General features: G+C 44.7%; 1 protein-coding gene across 1 annotated transcript in view; it reads left to right on the forward strand.

Moving 5' to 3' along the window:
• The window catches only part of LOC127650376 (A-kinase anchor protein 9-like), a 112301-nt gene that overhangs the window by 1067 nt on the left and 103734 nt on the right, over positions 1-7500 (forward strand).

Raw genomic sequence — 7500 nt, forward strand, 5'->3', positions numbered from 1 at the left:
ACATATTGAACTGTTTGGCGTAATGAGCATCGTTATGTTTGGCGGGAAAAGGCTGAAGAACAGCATCCCAACAGTGAAGCATGGGGGTGCAGCATCATGTTGTGGGGGTACTGCAGGAGGGGCGGGTGCACTTCACTAAATAGATGACATCATGAGGAAGGAACATTATGTGGATATATTGAAGCAACATCTCAAGACATCAGACAGGGCGTTAAAGCTCGGTCACAAATGTGTGTGACCGAAATGCGAGACACTTCCAATGGAAGTCATTGGGGTATTTCTGGAGGGTTTAAAAGCAGAAATGTGGCGCTGATAATTTTATAAAAGCACTTCCACTAGTTCATCTGTTAAGCTTCGTGCACACCCCTGATTGTGCTGCTGTTTGAGAACATGCAGACGGTCCTGTGTGACTGGATTTTCCGGCCAGTGCAAACAGGAAGTCTCCCTAACATTGCGTCATATTTACAGACTTCAGGTCACTGAAGCGATGTCAGAACAGATTTACAAACATTCCCTTTAAGTGACTTATGTGCGGTGCAGAGCGTCCAAACTACTCCTATAGCGGATCTATAGCCGGATCTAGACTCTTGTCAATGCATAAATATGCTTTAGAGATGCCAGTATCGGGCATTAGAAACCACTTACTGATCGTGCACCAGATGACTCTTTTATTATTTACAAAATAAAACCGATTCCTCCCTGCGAGGCTGAAAATCCCCGTGTTTAGGACCAGAGGGAACGCGACCCCTCTGTGAAGGACTGCTCCCCATGAAGTGAACACATGTGCACGAGGTCACGTGTGCTGAGCTTTAGAGGCGCATCTGACGGGTTTATGCTCCACCTGTAGCGTAGAGACTTCCTGTCGAAGATATTTACAGTGTGTGTACAGCAGCTAAACGAGTCTGATGAATGGATCCTTTGTCCGTGAGATGAGCAGAATAATCACAGGGGTTTGTCTTGAAGCTTGTAATGGAAAGAGATGATTGTAATAAATGATTGTGAAATGTGATAAAAGCGGCTCTGAAAGAGAAATACACACAGCCACTGCACACGGACTGTGTGTCCAGTTACACCATCCATCACTCTGTGTGCACCTCTTATAGGCGTAATTAATCCATCACTCTGTGTGCACCTCTTATAGGCGTAATTAATCCATCACTCTGTGTGCACCTCTTATAGGCGTAATTAATCCATCACTCTGTGTGCACCTCTTATAGGCGTAATTAATCCATCACTCTGTGTGCACCTCTTATAGGCGTAATTAATCCATCACTCTGTGTGCACCTCTTATAGGCGTAATTAATCCATCACTCTGTGTGCACCTCTTATAGGCGTAGTTGATCGATCACTCTGTGTGCACTCTTATAGGCGTAATTAATCCATCACTCTGTGTGCACCTCTTATAGGCGTAATTAATCCATCACTCTGTGTGCACCTCTTATAGGCGTAATTAATCCATCACTCTGTGTGCACCTCTTATAGGCGTAATTAATCCATCACTCTGTGTGCACCTCTTATAGGCGTAATTAATCCATCACTCTGTGTTGCACCTCTTATAGGCGTAATTAATCCATCACTCTGTGTGCACCTCTTATAGGCGTAATTAATCCATCACTCTGTGTGCACCTCTTATAGGCGTAATTAATCCATCACTCTGTGTGCACCTCTTATAGGCGTAATTAATCCATCACTCTGTGTGCACCTCTTATAGGCGTAATTAATCCATCACTCTGTGTTGCACCTCTTGTAGGCGTAATTAATTGATCACTCTGTTTTATTCATTAATAATCGGAGACTTAGGCTGTCTCGTTTGTAAGGGTTCTCTGTCAGTTTAGTTCCAAGTAAGAAATAGTGCTCAACCGATATGCGTTATGGAGCGGTTATTTGATAAATCTATATCGATAGTTTTTGATTGTTTTTATTGTTATTATTATTCCTTGGGTCTGGGTATCTCAGCCGAGTATTGACACTGACTATCACGGCTGGAGTCGTGAGTTTGAATCCAGGGTGTGCTGGTGACTCCAGCCAGGTCTCCTTAGCAACCAAATTGGCCTGGTTGCTAGGGAGAGTATAGCGTCACATGGGGTGACCTCCTCGTGGTCAGCTATAATGTGGTTCTGCAGCTCTCGGTGGAGCGTGTGGTGAGTGACTCAGTCAGGTCTCCTTAGCAGCCAAATTGGGCGGTTGCTAGGGAGGGTGGAGTCACATGGGGTAACCTCCTGCGTGGTTGGCTACAATGTGGTTCTCAGCTCTTGGTGGAAGTGTGGTGAGTTGATGCGTGGATGCGTGAGAGAATAGTGTGAAGCCTCCACCGTGCTACGTCTCCGCGATAGCAGCGCTCAACAAGTCACATGATAAGATGCGTGGATTGACGGTCTCAGATGCGGAGGCAACTGAGATTCATCCTCCGTCACCCAGATTGAGGCGAGTCACTACACCACCACGAGGACTTATGGTGCGTTCACATACAACACGAAGCGAGCATTTCAAGCGGCTCGATTACACACAAAGATGCGAATAGACTCGAATTCACGTCGGATGGCGCGACTCGAACACGTGAAATCGCTTCATTCACGTTTTCGCTCGAGTGAGAAATCCGCATGACGCGTTGTCGTGAAAGTCCGGATGTCACTGACGGAGTAGCAGAAGAAATCTGGAAAAATGGATGACAGAAGCGGTTGTAGCGGTGTGTCGTACATGACACAACGTCATACATGTGCAGAGACCGGACGAATAAAGACATGGCTTGGAGGAAATATGAAAATATGCGCGTCTACTTGATTCCAGCTATCGGTTGAACTTTACTATGAACCAAGTCATAGAAGCCCCTCCTCCCATCCTTTTCAGAAGAAGCGGGAATACTCGGAATACTTCTGGCGGGCGCCAAGTTTAAATACACACTTATAATCCAGCGGTCAAACTCACACGAGCAATGCAAAGTGGAAATTTTCTTCACTTTGTATGTGAAAGCACCATTAGAGCACATTGGGAATTGGGCATTCCAAAATTGGGAAATCTTCATTTTCTTTTTATTATTGACATTTTGGTTCCACAGTAAATTGCTTTTGGGAATGTATTCATTTTGGACTCCTGTAGCCTCCTGTGCCTGTCTTAGTTAGAAAACACTTCTATAAATTCTATACATTGAGTTTTAACCTGTTCAACTCTTCAGGGATTTAGGAATTCCGACCTGAAACGAACACTCCCAAATCTGAAGGCTCCTCTTACCCACGTTCAGTGAAGTAAACATCACATTTTGGTCTCATTTGAAAGGAAACTTAATTGTTGTATCATTAATAATGATCAATAATCAATAGTTGTTATTGTATGTGTTCAAACTACTGTGATAAACACACAGAAATAGGTGTTTTTTATTTATTTTCTTTGAATTATGGAAAACTTAACAGTCGTTTTCTCATGAGCAACTTGTACTTGAGTCAATTTCCATGAAGGCATCTTTACTCAAGTATGACAACTGAATACTTTGTACAACACTGGATGTGTGTTAGTCGATGACCCCTGACCCCTGAGTGGTGTGTTCTCGTGGCACGTGTTGTCATGTGCTGACTCAGATCTGCTGTGTGTGTTCAGCTGTCAGTATCATCATTCATTGCTCAATCCTCCTGGAAACACACTGATTCACTCATGTTTCCAAACACAAGCCAAACTCCGCCTCAGCGTACTGTCCACTCTCATATGCTATATTATAATCTTATTTCTGGTTAAAGATATACATGCAGGAAATGACAGTCAAATGAAAATGTAACAATTGAATCACCCATGGAGACTAGGGGTGTAACACTACTTCAGCGATCCAATGTTATCGATACAATCAAGTGTGCCGCACAAGCCCTCAAAAGTGAAGCCAAAACGTCTCGATCAGCCCCCGGTTGTGGTCCTAGTATACGTCATAAGCCCGCCTCCCCATGTTATTCAGCGGGGCGTGAGACCAACTAAACAATGAAATTACACTTCACATATCTTTTTCCAAAGATAGTTTCTGTCATTTACTGTCGTTTCTATCCGTTGATGTCATTTCAAGTGTTTGTTTTTCAAAATAAGTTTGTTTTTAGTTATTTGATGCTATAAAAGCTGCTGTGACATCATGATTGACAGCTGTGATTGACAGGTTCTCTGGCGAACTGAAGCACCAACTGACTTTTTTAGGGATCTTGGGAGGACTGAGGAGATTGGGCTTTAAATTTAATATCTAAATTTCTATAATTAATTATTTCACACCATCATAAGTTAAAAAGTCAAAGGAGTGTGCTTGCGATTGATTCAGCGAGTGAGGCGGGGACCTTGATTTGTGACTTTACTTCCTGCTCACTACTGCGCGGAGTCTGGTCCCGAAATACGCAACTGCGCGGACTTCGAGTCCCAAGATGTCAGCGCCATATCGGGACACTGAGCTTCAGTTCTCACCAATGGAAAAAGCGAGGCGTCGCCCATCTTTTTACAGTCTATGGTTGTCAGCCGCGCCCTGCACTTCCCTCACTTTATGAGCGCTAAATATCCTTTTCATGTGGGACAGGGTCTGTGTTCCGCTATCCGCCCGCACGCGTCAACCGTGTGCGCCTTAAAATGCGATCGCTGGCCAAGAGAATCGATATAAGATGATTTAGGTGATGAAGCGTCTGATTTACACCCTTAATGGAGATGCAATTTTGGCCCCGTATCTCTGGGATTTTTAATGAAGTTTCAAAACAAGTCAAGCTCATTCAACAGCAGCGCCCACCCCCCCACCCCAAAAGTGACCAGTTCCTGTTTAACTCCAGGACGTCCGTTATTTACAAGCGATTGAAATGAAAGCGCTTCTGCCATCCACATCAAGGGCTGTAATTGTGGACTCATTTATGTGTTGTGATTGTAGGCTAAAAGCATTAGCTAACAAGAGGTCATTCACTCACATGTACACACAAACCCTGTGTTAATCAATTGTCTGCTGGGATAATGGACTAGGCTGATAGTACAATAAAACCAAAGCGAGCTGTATAATTAAACCACCTTAATGAATGGGTCACTCAAACATGAAGCGTCTGTCATTAAATAAAGGGTATAAGAACAGGTAAATGTGCAGCAGAAGCTCTGAGCAAATATCAGAGGAGCGGTAGACCTACATTCACCAAGTCTTTCCCAAATAGGCCAAGCTGCTGTCATTAGGGGACAGACCGTCAAGGAGCTGATTAGATAAGCCAGAGATTAATGCCAGCCTCTGTGGAAACTAATTCAACTCCAAGCTGTGCCATCAGCTTCTGTTCCTGACCAACTGTGTTTCTGTCCAGCTTCCACATAGACTCTGATAGCCTTGAGCTTGCCCACACTGAGGTCTACATGGAAGCCGGAGGTGAACACAATATCGTTCCTCGCCGTCGTGCATATGTTTGCCTTTAAAGGTGCTATGGGTAAGAGTGACGACGATATTGGAGAGTTGTCCTCCCCGCCCCAGACTCCAAGCTCATGCGGGTTGCCAGAATGAGGAGCCGCATAACAGGAGCGCGTGAATCTGAACATGTCTCCAATGTTTATCCTTGTTTTACTACGCGTCGTCATGGTGGTTTTTAGACGGATGGCGAGGCTTTTTAGGTCTGGGTGGAACCGGTTATCTCCGATCTAAAGCTGGCCACCCGGCGTTGTTGAAATACTATTGGTGAGGGGGCAGTGGGCGGGATCACACAGGCCAAAACATAAACATGGAAACTTCCAAAGTAGAATATTGGAGGTAGGAGGGCAGAGTGGTGATGCTACACCCGGCCCCAAATCAGGCTAATTAGCCCTCGAGAGGGATAAAGGTTGACTAGGAGTCGGGTTTACGGCACCAGTGTAAAGGGATTAATGGAAAAGAGGATGTGAGAACCATCACCAGTGTAAAGGGACAGCTGTCTGTAAATCTGCTGTCCGTCTTTGAGTAGGCCTTTATCCCTCTTGAGGGCTAATTAGCCTGATTAGAGGCGGTGCGTAGCATCACGACCCTGCCACACGTTGTTATCAGAGTAGCCAGTAATTCAACTTAGCATGTTTCGTAATTCTCTAATGCCATATTATGGTCATTTTATGATTTAGTACAGTTCAAATATTACAAATAGCACCTTATAAACACTCAATATTTAAGTAATATTACACTCGCTATCGTGCGATATGGCCCTACATCAGCATTTCTGTGATTCAGCCACAGACCCAGTGCTGTAGGTGCACAAGAGTCGTTCAGTATTTTAGACCACACCCATTGTGTAATTAATCAGTTTGTTGTGTCTCTCAGCTGTGATGAGCTGTAATGCTGAAGTTGTTAGTTTTAAAAGCGGAATCATACTATTTTAGAGGCTTTAGTAGCGTCTGACGATCACGTAGTGCTGATGAATGAAAACACTGACTGATGCTGACTCACTTCATGTCACTGGCTCATATTACCGCATGAAATGGTCTCTTCCGCCACCTGCTGGCTAAAATATGTCATGTAAAAACAATAAATGAAAAGAGAGACATACAGTAGCTCTTAGCACATCTCGCTGCTCTTATGGTGTGTTCACATACAACCTGAAGCGGCGTTTTCTTGTAGCGATTACATACAAAGTCAATGCAAAGATCGCGAATAGGCGTGACTTCGAACCGCATAAAATGGCTTCATTAGGTGCAAGTTGAAACCTGGCCACCAGGGACTCGCCCGGCGAGCCCTCCGTCTGGGCCTGGCTCAGGCGGGTGCCCGAGCTTCCTCCAGGCACGGTAACTCCTCCTCCTCTTCTCGAAAGGAACCAGTTGAGGTGGTTTGGGCATCTGGTAAGGGTGCCCCCTGGGCGCCTCCCAAGAGAGGTGTTTCAGGCACGTCCAGTTGGGAGGAGGCCTCGGGGAAGACCAAATATTTCTATTGGCCGTCATTTCCAATCAAGCTGTGGATATATTATTGAATTGTGTGTATTTAGCACACCTCAAACGTTAGCTATGAAATGAGCGTTAGCAACACAAATGAGCCTTTCGTTTTATTTAAAAAATATTACAGGGTTGGAGAGTTGAGATCTCTTCGTTTTAAAGTGGTTTAGTTGCTCAGGTGGATCTTTGCCACGAGTCCTCGCTGTATCCGAGACACTGCGTGCACAAACCCTGTTGTTCTGATCCCACAGGGCGATTGACTGTGTGTGTCGAGTCCATCCTCATATTGTCACTCAGCACAGACATCTCATTAGTGCTCAATTACTGTAATGGACATGTTGATGCTCTTTTAGCTTGTTTCAGTGAATTATGTAAAAGCCACATGCTGAATTACTGTTTAATTGCCATGGTTACAGTACAGGAGACTGTGTAGGATCGTCTGTATTTCAGTAAAGGTGTTAAGAGGTTTTCTGGGAAATGTGAAATGTGTTTCTCAGCTGGTCTTCTAGAGATCAGAGTGAGCTACCTGGTAACATGTCATAGGGCTGTTGGCGGTCAGTAGCTGCAGGGTGTGCAAATCAGGTCTCCTAAGCAACTAGATTGGGCCAGTTGCTAGGGAGGGTAGAGTCACATGGG

The sequence above is a fragment of the Xyrauchen texanus genome, chromosome 10, assembly GCF_025860055.1.
Source record: "Xyrauchen texanus isolate HMW12.3.18 chromosome 10, RBS_HiC_50CHRs, whole genome shotgun sequence".
NCBI lineage: Eukaryota > Metazoa > Chordata > Actinopteri > Cypriniformes > Catostomidae > Xyrauchen > Xyrauchen texanus.